This window comes from Salvelinus fontinalis, chromosome 25, assembly GCF_029448725.1.
Source record: "Salvelinus fontinalis isolate EN_2023a chromosome 25, ASM2944872v1, whole genome shotgun sequence".
Classification (NCBI taxonomy): domain Eukaryota; kingdom Metazoa; phylum Chordata; class Actinopteri; order Salmoniformes; family Salmonidae; genus Salvelinus; species Salvelinus fontinalis.
Window position 1 is genome coordinate 39697839 of NC_074689.1, and position 16636 is coordinate 39714474.

Genomic DNA, 16636 nt, shown 5'->3' on the forward strand with positions numbered 1-16636 from the left:
CAGAGGAAGCGAGACAGAGGAAGGGGAACAGAGGAAGAGGAAGGGGGACAGAGGAAGGGGGACAGAGGAAGGGAGACAGAGGAAGGGACACAGAGGAAGAGGAAGGGAGACAGAGGAAGGGAGACAGAGGAAGGGAGACAGAGGAAGGGGGACAGCGGAAGGGGGACAGCGGAAGGGAGACAGAGGAAGAGGAAGGGAGACAGAGGAAGGGAGACAGAGGAAGGGAGACAGAGGAAGGGAGACAGAGGCAGGGGGAAGAGGAAGGGGGACAGAGGAAGGGAGACAGAGGAAGGGGGACAGATGAAGAGGAAATGGGGACAGAGGAAGGGGGACAGAGGAAGGGAGACAGAGGAAGGGGGACAGAGGAAGAGGAAGGGGGACAGAGGAAGAGGAAATGGGGACAGAGGAAGGGGGACAGAGGAATGGAGACAGAGGAAGGGAGACAGAGGAAGGGGGACAGAGGAAGAGGAAGGGGGACAGAGGAAGAGGAAGGGGGACAGAGGAAGGGAGACAGAGGAAGGGGGACAGAGGAAGAGGAAGGGAGACAGAGGAAGAGGAAGGGGGACAGAGGAAGAGGAAGGGGGACAGAGGACAGAGGACGGGAGACAGAGGAAGAGGAAGGGAGACAGAGGAAGAGGAAGGGGGAGAGAGGAAGAGGAAATGGGGACAGAGGAAGGGGGACAGAGGAAGGGAGACAGAGGAAGAGGAAGGGGGACAGAGGAAGAGGAAGGGGGACAGAGGACAGAGGAAGGGAGACAGAGGAAGAGGAAGGGGGACAGAGGAAGAGGAAGGGGGACAGAGGAAGAGGAAGGGGGACAGAGGACAGAGGAAGGGAGACAGAGGAAGAGGAAGGGAGACAGAGGAAGAGGAAGGGGGACAGAGGAAGAGGAAGGGAGACAGAGGAAGAGGAAGGGGGACAGAGGAAGGGAGACAGAGGAAGGGGGACAGAGGAAGAGGAAGGGGGACAGAGGAAGAGGAAATGGGGACAGAGGAAGGGGGACAGAGGAAGGGGGACAGAGGAAGGGGGACAGAGGAAGGGAGACAGAGGAAGGGAGACAGAGGAAGGGAGACAGAGGAAGGGGGACAGAGGAAGGGGGACAGAGGAAGGGAGACAGAGGAAGGGGGACAGAGGAAGGGAGACAGAGTAAGGGGGACAGAAGAAGGGGGACAGAGGAAGGGGGACAGAGGAAGGGGGACAAAGGAAGAGGAAGGGAGACAGAGGAAGGGGGACAGAGGAAGAGGAAATGGGGAAAGAGGAAGGGAGACAGAGGAAGGGAGACAGAGGAAGGGGGACAGAGGAAGAGGAAGGGGGGCAGAGGAAGAGGAAATGGGGACAGAGGAAGGGGGACAGAGGAAGGGAGACAGAGGAAGGGAGACAGAGGAAGGGAGACAGAGGAAGGGAGACAGAGGAAGGGAGACAGAGGAAGGGTTACAGAGGAAGGGGGACAGAGGAAAAGGAATGGGGACAGAGGAAGAGGAAATGGGGACAGAGGAAGAGGAAGGGGGACAGAGGAAGGGAGACAGAGGAAGGGGGACAGAGGAAGAGGAAGGGGGACAGAGGACAGAGGAAGGGAGACAGAGGAAGAGGAAGGGAGACAGAGGAAGAGGAAGGGGGACAGAGGAAGAGGAAGGGAGACAGAGGAAGAGGAAGGGGGACAGAGGAAGGGAGACAGAGGAAGGGGGACAGAGGAAGAGGAAGGGGGACAGAGGAAGAGGAAATGGGGACAGAGGAAGGGGGACAGAGGAAGGGGGACAGAGGAAGGGGGACAGAGGAAGGGAGACAGAGGAAGGGAGACAGAGGAAGGGAGACAGAGGAAGGGGGACAGAGGAAGGGGGACAGAGGAAGGGAGACAGAGGAAGGGGGACAGAGGAAGGGAGACAGAGGAGGGGGGACAGAAGAAGGGGGACAGAGGAAGGGGGACAGAGGAAGGGGGACAAAGGAAGAGGAAGGGAGACAGAGGAAGGGGGACAGAGGAAGAGGAAATGGGGACAGAGGAAGGGAGACAGAGGAAGGGAGACAGAGGAAGGGAGACAGAGGAAGGGACACAGAGGAAGAGGAAGGGAGACAGAGGAAGGGAGACAGAGGAAGGGAGACAGAGGAAGGGGGACAGCGGAAGGGGGACAGCGGAAGGGAGACAGAGGAAGAGGAAGGGAGACAGAGGAAGGGAGACAGAGGAAGGGAGACAGAGGAAGGGAGACAGAGGCAGGGGGACAGAGGAAGGGGGACATAGGAAGGGAGACAGAGGAAGGGGGACAGATGAAGAGGAAATGGGGACAGAGGAAGGGGGACAGAGGAAGGGAGACAGAGGAAGGGGGACAGAGGAAGAGGAAGGGGGACAGAGGAAGAGGAAATGGGGACAGAGGAAGGGGGACAGAGGAATGGAGACAGAGGAAGGGAGACAGAGGAAGGGGGACAGAGGAAGAGGAAGGGGGACAGAGGAAGAGGAAGGGGGACAGAGGAAGGGAGACAGAGGAAGGGGGACAGAGGAAGAGGAAGGGAGACAGAGGAAGAGGAAGGGGGACAGAGGAAGAGGAAGGGGGACAGAGGACAGAGGACGGGAGACAGAGGAAGAGGAAGGGAGACAGAGGAAGAGGAAGGGGGAGAGAGGAAGAGGAAATGGGGACAGAGGAAGGGGGACAGAGGAAGGGAGACAGAGGAAGAGGAAGGGGGACAGAGGAAGAGGAAGGGGGACAGAGGACAGAGGAAGGGAGACAGAGGAAGAGGAAGGGGGACAGAGGAAGAGGAAGGGGGACAGAGGAAGAGGAAGGGGGACAGAGGACAGAGGAAGGGAGACAGAGGAAGAGGAAGGGAGACAGAGGAAGAGGAAGGGGGACAGAGGAAGAGGAAGGGAGACAGAGGAAGAGGAAGGGGGACAGAGGAAGGGAGACAGAGGAAGGGGGACAGAGGAAGAGGAAGGGGGACAGAGGAAGAGGAAATGGGGACAGAGGAAGGGGGACAGAGGAAGGGGGACAGAGGAAGGGGGACAGAGGAAGGGGGACAGAGGAAGGGAGACAGAGGAAGGGAGACAGAGGAAGGGGGACAGAGGAAGGGGGACAGAGGAAGGGAGACAGAGGAAGGGGGACAGAGGAAGGGAGACAGAGTAAGGGGGACAGAAGAAGGGGGACAGAGGAAGGGGGACAGAGGAAGGGGGACAAAGGAAGAGGAAGGGAGACAGAGGAAGGGGGACAGAGGAAGAGGAAATGGGGACAGAGGAAGGGAGACAGAGGAAGGGAGACAGAGGAAGGGGGACAGAGGAAGAGGAAGGGGGGCAGAGGAAGAGGAAATGGGGACAGAGGAAGGGGGACAGAGGAAGGGAGACAGAGGAAGGGAGACAGAGGAAGGGAGACAGAGGAAGGGAGACAGAGGAAGGGAGACAGAGGAAGGGTTACAGAGGAAGGGGGACAGAGGAAAAGGAATGGGGACAGAGGAAGAGGAAATGGGGACAGAGGAAGAGGAAGGGGGACAGAGGAAGGGAGACAGAGGAAGGGGGACAGAGGAAGAGGAAGGGGGACAGAGGACAGAGGAAGGGAGACAGAGGAAGAGGAAGGGAGACAGAGGAAGAGGAAGGGGGACAGAGGAAGAGGAAGGGAGACAGAGGAAGAGGAAGGGGGACAGAGGAAGGGAGACAGAGGAAGGGGGACAGAGGAAGAGGAAGGGGGACAGAGGAAGAGGAAATGGGGACAGAGGAAGGGGGACAGAGGAAGGGGGACAGAGGAAGGGGGACAGAGGAAGGGAGACAGAGGAAGGGAGACAGAGGAAGGGAGACAGAGGAAGGGGGACAGAGGAAGGGGGACAGAGGAAGGGAGACAGAGGAAGGGGGACAGAGGAAGGGAGACAGAGGAGGGGGGACAGAAGAAGGGGGACAGAGGAAGGGGGACAGAGGAAGGGGGACAAAGGAAGAGGAAGGGAGACAGAGGAAGGGGGACAGAGGAAGAGGAAATGGGGACAGAGGAAGGGAGACAGAGGAAGGGAGACAGAGGAAGGGGGACAGAGGAAGAGGAAGGGGGGCAGAGGAAGAGGAAATGGGGACAGAGGAAGGGGGACAGAGGAAGGGAGACAGAGGAAGGGAGACAGAGGAAGGGAGACAGAGGAAGGGAGACAGAGGAAGGGAGACAGAGGAAGGGTTACAGAGGAAGGGGGACAGAGGAAAAGGAATGGGGACAGAGGAAGAGGAAATGGGGACAGAGGAAGAGGAAGGGGGACAGAGGAAGAGGGACAGAGGAAGAGGGACAGAGGAAGAGGAAGGGAGACAGAGGAAGAGGAAGGGTGACAGAGGAAGAGGAAGGGGGGCAGAGGAAGGGGGCAGAGGAAGGGGGACAGAGGAAGAGGAAGGGGGACAGAGGAAGGGAGACAGAGGAAGGGAGACAGAGGAGGGGGACAGAGGAAGAGGAAGGGGGACAGAGGAAGAGGAAGGGGGACAGAGGAAGAGGAAGAGGACAGAGGAAGAGGAAGGGGGACAGAGGAAGGGAGACAGAGGAAGAGGAAGGGGGACAGAGGAAGGGAGACAGAGGAAGGGGGACAGAGAAAGGGGGACAGAGGAAGGGAGACAGAGGAAGGGGGACAGAGGAAGGGACACAGAGGAAGAGGAAGGGGGACAGAGGAAGAGGAAGGGGGACAGAGGAAGGGAGACAGAGGAAGGGAGACAGAGGAAGGGAGACAGAGGAAGGGAGACAGAGGAAGAGGAAGGGGGACAGAGGAAGAGGAAGGGAGACAGAGGAAGAGGAAGGGGGACAGAGGAAGGGAGACAGAGGAAGGGGGACAGAGGAAGAGGAAGGGGGACAGAGGACAGAGGAAGGGAGACAGAGGAAGAGGAAGGGGGACAGAGGAAGGGGGACAGAGGAAGGAGGACAGAGGAAGGGAGACAGAGGAAGGGGGACAGAGGAAGGGGGACAGAGGAAGGGGGACAGAGGAAGAGGAAATGGGGACAGAGGAAGGGGGACAGAGGAAGGGAGACAGAGGAAGGGGGACAGAGGAAGGGGGACAGAGGAAGAGGAAGAAGGACAGAGGAAGAGGAAGGGGAACAGAGGAAGGGAGAAAGATGAAGAGGAAGGGGGACAGAGGAAGAGGAAATGGGGACAGAGGAAGAGGAAGGGGGAAAGAGGAAGAGGGACAGAGAAGAGGAAGGGAGACAGAGGAAGAGGAAGGGAAACAGAGGAAGGGGGACAGAGGAAAAGGAAGGGGGACAGAGGAATAGGAAATGGGGACAGAGGAAGAGGAAGGGGGACAGAGGAAGGGAGACAGAGGAAGGGGGACAGAGGAAGGGACACAGAGGCAGAGGAAGGGGGACAGAGGAAGAGGAAGGGGGACAGAGGAAGGGAGACAGAGGAAGAGGAAGGGGGACAGAGGAAGGGAGACAGAGGAAGGGAGACAGAGGAAGGGAGACAGAGGAAGAGGAAGGGGGACAGAGGAAGAGGAAGGGAAACAGAGGAAGGGAGACAGAGGAAGAGAGACAGAGGAAGGGAGACAGAGGAAGGGAGACAGAGGAAGAGGAAGGGAGACAGAGGAAGAGGAAGGGGGACAGAGGAAGGGAGACAGAGGAAGGGGGACAGAGGAAGAGGAAGGGGGACAGAGGACAGAGGAAGGGAGACAGAGGAAGAGGAATGGGGACAGAGGAAGGAGGACAGAGGAAGGGAGACAGAGGAAGGGGGACAGAGGAAGGGGGACAGAGGAAGGGGGACAGAGGAAGAGGAAATGGGGACAGAGGAAGGGGGACAGAGGAAGGGAGACAGAGGAAGGGGGACAGAGGAAGGGGGACAGAGGAAGGGAGACAGAGGAAGAGGAAGGGGGACAGAGGAAGAGGAAGGGAGACAGAGGAAGAGGAAGGGGGACAGAGGAAGGGAGACAGAGGAAGGGAGACAGAGGAAGGGAGGCAGAGGAAGAGGAAGGGGGACAGAGGAAGAGGAAGGGGAAGGGGGACAGAGGACAGAGGAAGGGAGACAGAGGAAGAGGAAGGGGGACAGAGGAAGGGGGACAGAGGAAGGAGGTAGGAGGAAGGGAGACAGAGGAATGGGGACAGAGGAATGGGGACAGCGAATGGGGACAGAGGAATTGGGACAGAGGAAGGAGGACAGAGGAAGGGAGACAGAGGAAGGGGGACAGAGGAAGGGAGACAGAGGAAGAGGAAGGGGGACAGAGGAAGGGGGACAGAGGAAGGGAGACAGAAGAAGAGGAAGGGGGACAGAGGAAGAGGAAGGGAGACAGAGGAAGAGGAAGGGGGACAGAGGAAGGGAGACAGAGGAAGGGAGACAGAGGAAGGGAGACAGAGGAAGGGAGACAGAGGAAGAGGAAGGGGGACAGAGGAAGAGGAAGGGGGACAGAGGACAGAGGAAGGGACAAGAGGACGAGGAAATTGGACAGAGGAAGGGAGACAGAGGAAGGGAGACAGAGGAAGGGAGACAGAGGAAGGGAGACAGAGGAAGGGGGACAGAGGAAGAGGAAGGGAGACAGAGGAAGAGAAAGGGGGACAGAGGAAGGGAGACAGAGGAAGGGAGACAGAGGAAGGGAGACAGAGGAAGGGGGACAGAGGAAGAGGAAGGGGGACAGAGGAAGAGGAAGGGGGACAGAGGAAGGGAGACAGAGGAAGGGAGACAGAGGAAGGGGGACAGACGAAGAGGAAGGGGGACAGAGGAAGAGGAAGGGGGACAGAGGAAGAGGAAATGGGGACAGAGGAAGGGGGACAGAGGAAGAGGAAGGGGGACAGAGGAAGAGGAAGGGGGACAGAGGAAGAGGAAGGGGGACAGAGGAAGAGGAAGGGGGACAGAGGAAGAGGAAGGGGGACAGAGGACAGAGGAAGGGAGACAGAGGAAGAGGAAGGGGGACAGAGGAAGAGGAAGGGGGACAGAGGAAGGGAGACAGAGGAAGGGAGACAGAGGAAGGGGGACAGAGGAAGAGGAAGGGGGACAGAGGAAGAGGAAGGGGGACAGAGGAAGAGGAAGGGGGCAGAGGAAGAGGAAGGGGGACAGAGGAAGAGGAAGGGAGACAGAGGAAGAGGAAGGGGGACAGAGGACAGAGGAAGGGAGACAGAGGAAGAGGAAGGGGGACAGAGGAAGAGGAAGAGGACAGAGGAAGAGGAAGGGGGACAGAGGAAGGGAGACAGAGGAAGGGGGACAGAGGAAGGGGGACAGAGGAAGAGGAAGGGGGACAGAGGAAGAGGAAGAGGACAGAGGAAGAGGAAGGGGGGCAGAGGAAGAGGAAGGGGGGCAGAGGAAGAGGAAGGGGGACAGAGGAAGAGGACAGAGGAAGAGGAAGGGGTAAGAGGAAGAGGAAGGGGGACAGAGGAAGAGGAAATGGGGACAGAGGAAGAGGAAGGGGACAGAGGAAGAGGAACAGAGGAAGAGGAAGGGAGACAGCGGAAGAGGAAGGGGGACAGAGGAAGAGGAAGGGGGGCAGAGGAAGAGGAAGGGGGCAGAGGAAGAGGAAGGGGGCCAGAGGAAGAGGAAGGGGGACAGAGGAAGGGAGACAGAGGAAGGGGGACAGAGGAAGAGGAAGGGGGACAGAGGAAGAGGAAGGGGGACAGAGGAAGAGGAAATGGGGACAGAGGAAGAGGAAGAGGGACAGAGGAAGAGGAAGGGGGACAGAGGAAGAGGAAGGGGGACCGAGCAAGAGGAAGGGGGACAGAGGAAGAGGAAGGGAGACATAGGAAGAGGAAGGGAGACAGAGGAAGAGGAAGGGGGACAGAGGAAGAGGAAGGGGGACAGAGGAAGGGAGACAGAGGAAGGGAGACAGAGGAAGGGGGACAGAGGAAGGGTGACAGAGGAAGAGGAAGGGGGACAGAGGAAGAGGAAGGGGGACAGAGGAAGAGGAAGAGGAAGGGGGACAGAGGAAGGGGGACAGAGGAAGAGGAAGGGGGACAGAAGAAGAGGAAGGGGGACAGAGGAAGAGGAAGGGGAAGGGGGACAGAGGAAGAGGAAGGGGGACAGAGGAAGAGGAAGGGGGACAGAGGAAGAGGAAGGGGGACAGAGGAAGAGGAAGGGGGACAGAGGAAGGGGGACAGAGGAAGAGGAAGGGGGACAGAAGAAGAGGAAGGGGGACAGAGGAAGAGGAAGGGGAAGGGGGACAGAGGAAGTTGTCAACCCGTATTATTAGTCACATATTCTGAGATTTCTTAAGACACATTTTTATCCTGAACTAATTTGGGCATAAACAAAGAAGCTGACAATTTATGACTATATTTGATATATAACATTTGTATTAATCTTGCTGTTTTTTCTTCCACTTTAACATTAGAGTATTTTGACTTCATTGGTGACAACAAATGACAAATAATCAGTTCTAATCCCACTTTGTAACACAGTAAAACAGGAATAAATACAAGGGTATATGAATACTTTTGTAAGTCACTGTATACTTATAGTCTACTTAATCACCCACAAGCAGAGTTTCATCTTTTTTATATCAAAGCGTCAACCTAAAAGCAACTCCATGTGTATTTTGAATGAAAATACTATATTAAAATTAAAGCGATTGAGTGTATTTATGTCACAGTTGCGTGTATAAGTGGCAGGGAAGTCAGGCGCAGGAGAGTCAAATAGAGTGTAGAATATAAAACAAATATGGGTACGATGACCCGTCGCACACCTATACACAATAAACACAACACTTGACAAATAACAATCTCTGACAAAGACATGAGGGGAAACAGAGGGTTAAATACACAAGAGGTAATGGATGGGATTGAAAACAGGTGTGTGCGAAGACAAGACAAAACCAATGGAAAATGAAAAATGGATCGATGATGGCTAGAAGACCGGTGACGTCGACCGCCGAACACCGCCCGGACAAGGAGAGGCAACGACTTCGGCAGAAGTCGTGACAGTTTACGTTTATCGATAGTGATAGATAGTAAAAGACTGAATTAGAATGCATATAAACTACACTTTTAATGAGTGTGTTTACCTTTATCGATAGTGATATATAGTGAAAGACTGAATTAGAATGCATATAAACTACACTTTTAATGAGTTTGTTTACGTTTATTGATAGTGATATATAGTGAAAGACTGAATAATAATGCATATAAACTACACTTTTAACAAGTGTAGGTTGAATATGTTATATTTATAGAATACCTCAAATATGCTATAAAAAATACATCTCGTACTTGAAGTATATTATTAAAATTTGTAGTATACTTTAATATACCTGGAATAAAATTAAATAAAACTATTTTTCACTTGGGTGCTGACTTCCGGGAAGGAGATCCTCACCCTGAGCTCATCTACTTTATTTCCAGGGACTGAACGTTAGCGAGTAATATACTCGGAAGCGGTGGACGTTACTGCCACGTTCCTGACCTATTTCTGTTAGTTTGTTATTTGTGTTAGTTGGTCAGGACGTGAGGTTGGGTGGGCATTCTATGTTTTCTGTTTCTGTGTTGGTTTTGGGTTGCCTGGTATGGCTCTTAATTAGAGGCAGGTGTTTGGCGTTCCTCTAATTAAGAGTCATATTTAGGTAGGCGTTGTCACAGTGTTCGTTGTGGGTGATTGTCTTCCGTGTCTGTGTAATTGTTTGCACCATACGGGACTGTTTACGGTTTGTTCGGTTTGTGTAGTCTAATTGTCCTATTCGTGCGTTCTTCTTGTTTTATGTGAGTTCGTCGTATAGGTCTGTCTACACCGTTTGTTATTTTTTGTTAGTTTATTCAAGTTCGTGTTTTTTCGTTAATAAAATGTCATTTCACTACGCTGCGCCTTGGTTCCCTCAATACTCCTCCTCTTCCGAAGATGAAGAGGAGGAAAGCCGTTACAGTTACGTCTCCTAACTATGTTACGCCATCTATTAGGACCGTGTTTCCTTTTGAAGTGTACAGAACACACAAAATAAATAATAATAATAATAATAATATATAACATATAAAAAAATAATATATCATATATACTAATAATTCTTACATCTGAGTTAATGGTCATTGTTCTGAGTAAGTAGAAACACTCTCAGCCTTCTACCATATGGGGTTTGGCAGTTTTCCCATTACATGCTTGAGCAGTGCCAGCTGTGGGATCGGTACGCATTTTGGGGGTGTTGACTGCTCTGTTAGCTAACGGTAGTCATTACTAAGCCTGGCGCATAACTCCAGATGACAAAAACAGTATTTTATTTTCCTATTTTCTTCTTCCATGGCACTTCTTAGCAGAGACGATTATAGACCTCAAGATTACTTTATTTTTTTTAAAGAAAAGCTCCTTCTAGTAGATTATGGTCAAGTACCATTCAGTTTATTACATTTAAGTCATTTAGCTCTTATCCGTACATATTCATCCTGGTCCCCCCGTGGGAATTGAACCCACAACCCTGGCGTTGCAAGCGCCATGCTCTACCAACAGAGCCACACGGGACCACATTGACCGAAGATCCAAGACTCATAAACTTCTAGTAGATTATGGTCAAGTACCATTCAGTTTATTGACCGAAGATCCAAGAATCATAAACGTTCCTAAATCCAAACGACTCCAAGATTGTTCCAATCCATCAACAAAATCCCTGCGGCTCCGCTGTACAAATGATGACAATTATTAACTCCTTTTCCTTGTGTCTGTGGTGTGATCCTACATCCCCTATTCATCAAAGTCACTGTTCTATGTGTAGGTATGAACACTACATGTCCAAAAGTATGTGGACACCTGCTCGTCGAACATCTCATTCTAAAATCATCGGCATTAATACTGAATTGGTCCCCCCTTAGCTGCTATAACAGCCTCCACTCTTCTGGGAAGGCTTTCCACTAGATGTTGGAACATTGCTGTGGGGACTTGCTTCCATTCAGCCATAATAGAATTAGTGAGGTTGGGCACTGATGTTGGGTGATTAGGCCTGGCTTGCAGTCGGCGTTCCAATTCATCCAAAAGGTTTCCAATGGGGTTGAGGTCAGGGCTCTGAGCCGGCCAGTCAAGTTCTTCCACACCAATCTGGACAGACCATTTTACTATGAACCTCGCTTTGTGCACGGGGGCATTGTCATGCTGAAACAGGAAAAGGAGCTTCCCCAAAACTTTTGCCACAAAGATGGAAGCACAGTATTGTCTAGAATGTCATTGTATGCTGTGGAGTTCAGATTTCCCTTCACTGGAAGTAAGGGCACTGCATCTCAGTGCTAGAGGCATCACTGCCGACCCTGGTTTGATTCCAGGCTGTATCACAACCGGCCCGTGATTGGGAGTCACACAATTGGCCCAGCATCGTCCAGGTTTAGCGGGGGTAGGCCGTCATTATAAATCAGAATTTTTTCTTAACTGACTTTTCTAGATAAATAAGGTTTAAAAAAAAGGGGCCTGAACCCTGAAAATATGACCATTATGCATTACTTTAACAAACTTTACAGTTGGTACTATGCATTCGGGCAGGTAGTGTTTCCAGGCATCCGCCAAAGCCAGATTCGTCCTTTTGGACTCCCAGATGGTGAAGTGTGATTCATCACGCCAGAGAACACGTTTCCACCACTCCAGAGTCCATTTACCTATTTTGTTTTCGTCACATTTTTTCTTCACATTTTAAAACATTTAGATTTTCCAAAGGGGCTATACATTTGGGTGAGGTTTTTTTCTCACCTGAGTAGCCTCGTTTCACTGCCAAAAATAAAATTAAACCATCTAGTGTTCAGTGAAATAACAACACAATGTCAAATACAGGAAGCTCTAGTCAAATAATTAACATCCAATCACAATAACCGTTACTCCTGCAAAGACATTTAGAAACGAAACATGACATTTAGAAAAATAAGCCACGGGAGTATTTTTGGGCGAAAATAAAGATAAAAAGAGGACTTTCGAGTAGTAAGACAATAAATGCAACAGATACCATTAATAAGAAGGGGCTAGAAGCGTCTTATGTGGTGAGCTACTGAGTGGCTAGGACAGGCAAGCCCCATACTATTGTGGAGGACTTCATTCTTCTTCCTGCTGCCAAGGATATGGCTGGGACAATGCTGGGGGGAAAAGGCCCCAAAACGATGCAGACAATGCCTTCATCAAACAACACTGTTTCACGATGCATCAGTGACACGGCAGGAGATGTTTTGAAATAATTACTGCTTCGAATACAAGCCAGTGAATTATATCCGTTACAGCTGGATGAGTCAACAGACGTGGCGGGCCTGGCACACCTCCTGGTATATGTCCGTTACGTTTATGGGGGGTCAATTAAGGAAGACCTCTTCTGCAAACCACTGGAAACCAGAACAACAGGAGAGGATATTTTAAAGTACTGGACAGCTTTGTAACATCAAATGGACTTTGGTGGTCAAGATGTGTTGGTATCTGTACTGATGGAGCAAAAGCCATGACAGGGAGACATAGTGGAGTGATAACGCGCGTGCAAGCAGTTGCTCCCGACGCCACTTGGGTAGAACTGCAGCATCAACCGAGAGGCTCTCGCTGCCAAGGGAATGCCTGACAGCTTGAAAGATGCTTTGGACACTACAGTGAAAATGGTTAACTTTGTTAAAGCAAGGCCACTGAACTCTCGTGTATTTTCTGCATTATGCAATGATATGGGCAGCTACCATGTAACGCTTTTACAACGTACAGAAGTGCGCTGGTTATCAAGGGGCAAAGTATTGACACGTTTTTTGGAATTGAGAGACAAGCTTAAAGTTCTCTTTACTGACCATAATTTTCACTTGTCTGACCGCTGGCATGATGACGAGTTTCTCACACAACTGGACTATCTATCTGGGTGATGTTTTTTCTCATCTGAATGATCTGAATCTAGGATTACAGGGACTCTACGCAGTTTTGCAAGGCAGGACAAATCTGAGGTTACGATTAAGAAGTTGGAGCTCTTTTCTGTCTGCATTAACCTTTCAGTTTATCGGCATATTAACAAGGACAACACACAGGTCTTTCCATTTTTTTGTGCAAATAAACTCAAGCTTACGGACAATGTCAAATGTGATATAACGAAGCACCTGAGTGAGTTGAGTGTGCAATTATGCAGGCTACTTTCCCAGACGACAGAAACAACTGGATTTGTCATCCCTTCCATGCCCTGCCTCTAGTCCACTTACCGATATCTGAACAAGAGAGCCTCGTCGAAATTGCAACAAGCGGTTCTGTGAAAAATGAATTTAATCAGAAGCCACTGCCATATTTCTGGACTGGGCTGCACTCAGAGTATCCTGCCTTGGCAAATCGCACTGTTAAGACACTGATGCCCTTTGCAACCACGTACCTATGTGAGAGTGGATTCTCTGCCCTCACTAGCAGGAAAACTAAATACAGGCACAGACTGTGTGTGGGAAATGATTTCAGACTGAGACTCTCTCCAATACAACCCAACATTGCAGAGTTATGTGCATCCTTTCAAGCACACCCTTCTCATTAACCTGTGAGTTATTCACAATGTTTTGATGAACAAATAAGGTTTTATATGTAAGATGGCTAACTAAAGAGCAAAATTATTGATTATTACATTATTATTTGTGCCCTGGTCCTATAAGAGCTCTTTGTCACTTCCCACGAGCCGGGTTGACAAACACTCATTCATAAGTTTAATAAATATATCATATAGTGTGTGTGTGTGTGTGTGTGGAAGGATTATAATGATGGGAAAAAACTACATTTGAGATTTGCACTGACCATGATGCTAGAGGGGGTACGGCTGGAGGTTGAATGTTTGAAGGGGTACCGTACTATAAGAAGTTTGGGAACCACTGATCTAGACCAATAGCCTGTAGTGTAGCTGTTGGATCTATGGCACAAGAGTCTCCTGGAAGAGAAGGGGGGATCATGGAGCTGGTATGAAGGCTGGGAACATAGTTAGTCAGAAGGCCACAACGGAGGCAGATGTGTCGGGTGGGGGAGAGAGAACGAGGGGAAAGAGAGAGATCGGAGAGAGGGAAAGAGGACAGAGGAGAGAAGGAAAGTGGAAAGAGGGAGAGAGGGCAGATAGAGACAGGAGAGAGGAGAGAGGGAAAGAGAAGAGATAGACAGGAGAGATAAGAGATAGATACAGGAGAGAGGAGAGATGGAAAGAGAAGAGATAGACAGGAGAGATAAGAGATAGATACAGGAGAGAGGAGAGATGGAAAGAGAAGAGATAGACAGGAGAGATAAGAGATAGATACAGGAGAGAGGAGAGATGGAAAGAGAAGAGATAGACAGGAGAGATAAGAGATAGATACAGGAGAGAGGAGAGATGGAAAGAGGAAAGAGGGAGAGGGCAGATAAAGACACACTGCCCACAAAATGAGGTGGAAACTGAGCTGCACTTCCTAACCTCCTACCAAATGTATGACCATATTAGAGACACATATTTCCCTCAGATCACACAGATACACAAATAATTCAAAAACAAACCTGATTTTGATAAACTCCCATATCTACTGGGTGAAATATCACAGTGTGCCATCGCCGCAGCAAGATTTGTGATCTGTTGCCACAAGAAAAGGTTAACCAGTGAAGAACAAACACCATTGTAAATACAACCCATATTTATGCTTATATATTTTCCCTTGTGTACTTTACCCATTTGTACATTGTTACAACACTGTATATACATAATACATAACATAATATACATGTATTCTTTTGAAGCTTCTGTATGTTAAATGTTTACTGTACATTTTTATTGTTTATTACACTTTTGTATATTATCTACCTCACTTGCTTTGGCAATGTTAACATATGTTTCCCGTGCCAATAAAGCCCATTGAATTGAATTGACAGGAGAGATAGAGACAGGAGAGAGAAGAGAGAAGATATAGAGACATGAGAGATAGAGACAGGAGAGAGGAGAGATATAGACAGGAGAAATATAGATAGAGACAGGAGAGATAGAGACAGGAGAGAGGAGAGATATAGACAGGAGAAATAGAGATAGAGACAGGAGAGAGAAGAGAGAAGATATAGAGACAGGAGAGATAGAGACAGGAGAGAGGAGAGATATAGACAGGAGAAATAGAGATAGAGACAGGAGAGACGAGAGATAGATACAGGAGAGACAGAGACAGGAGAGATGGAGAATAGAGAGAAGAGACAAGAGAGATAGAGAGACATAGAGAGGAGAGAGGAGAGATAGAGACATGAGAGATAGAGACAGGAGAGAGGAGATATAGCGACAGGAGAGATGAGAGATAGAGACAGGAGAGAGGAGATATAGCGACAGGAGAGATGAGAGATAGAGACAGGAGAGAGGAGATATAGAGACAGGAGAGAGGAGATATAGCGACAGGAGAGAGGAGAGATAGAGACAGGAGAGAGGAGATATAGCGACAGGAGAGATGAGAGATAGAGACAGGAGAGAGGAGATATAGAGACAGGAGAGAGGAGATATAGAGACAGGAGAGAGGAGAGATAGTGACAGGAGAGATTTAGACACATGAGAGGAGATATAGAGACAGGAGACAGGAGAGATAGAGACAAGTGATAGGAGAGATAGAGGCAGGAGAGATAGAGACAAGTGAGAGGAGAGATGGAGAGAGGAGAGATGGAGACAGGTGAGATAGAGACAGGAGAGAGGAGAGATAGAGACAGGTGAGATAGAGACAGGAGAGAGGAGAGATAGAGACAGGAGAGAGGAGAGATAGAGACAGGAGATAGGAGAGGTAGAGACAGGAGAGATAGAGACAAGTGAGAGGAGAGATAGAGACAGGAGAGAGGAGAGATAGAGACAGGAGATAGGAGAGGTAGAGACAGGAGAGATAGAGACAAGTGAGAGGAGAGATAGAGACAGGAGAGAGGAGAGATAGAGAGAGGTGGAGGGTAGAAGGAAAGAGAAGAGAAGGGAGGTGGATGTCTGAATCTGAATCTAAATTGATGCATTAATACCCTGAAATGACCTTTAGTTTGTCATCACCGTTGTCTCAAAAGGCATCCAGCGGGAACCTCTCTACCAAACTCCCGCCACGATTTCCATGTGTACACAGCAACACTGGTGTGTGTGTGTGTGTGTGTGTGTGTGTGCGTGCGTGCGTGCGTGCGTGCGTGCGTGTGTGTGCGAGCATAGCAAACAATCTGTTGCCAGCCAGTGTCTGTCCAGTGCATTGAGAGTCACGTAAACGTCTGATTGAATACATACAGACATACAGTACCAGTCAAAAGTTTGGACACACCATTCCAGGGTTTTTATTTTCTTTTTCTTTATTTATTTATTCTATTTCGAATTATAGTGAAGACATCAACACTATAAAATAACACATATGCAATCATGTAGTTGTAGCCCTCAATCTCACACAAATTATCAAGGAACCTACCAGGTACAACCCTAAATCCGTAAACATGGGCACCCTCATAGATATCATCCTGACCAACCTGCCCTCTAAATACACCTCTGCTGTCTTCAACCAGGATTTCAGCGATGACTGCCTCATTACCTGCGTGCGTAATGGGTTTGGTGTCAAACGACCACCCCACATTATTGTCAAATGCTCCCTAAATCACTTCAGCGAGCAGGCCTTTCTAATCGACCTGGCCAGGGTATCCCGTCGGTAGAGGATTCCTGGTTGCTCTTCAAAAGTGCTTTCCTGTCTATCTTAAATAAGCATACCCCATTCAAAAAATGTAGAACTAAGAACAGATATAGCCAGTGGTTCCCCCCAGACTTGACTCCACTTGGCCAGCATAAAAACACCTTGTATTGCATTAGCTTCGAATAGCCCCCGCGATATGCAACTTTTCAGGGAAGTCAGGAACCAATACACAC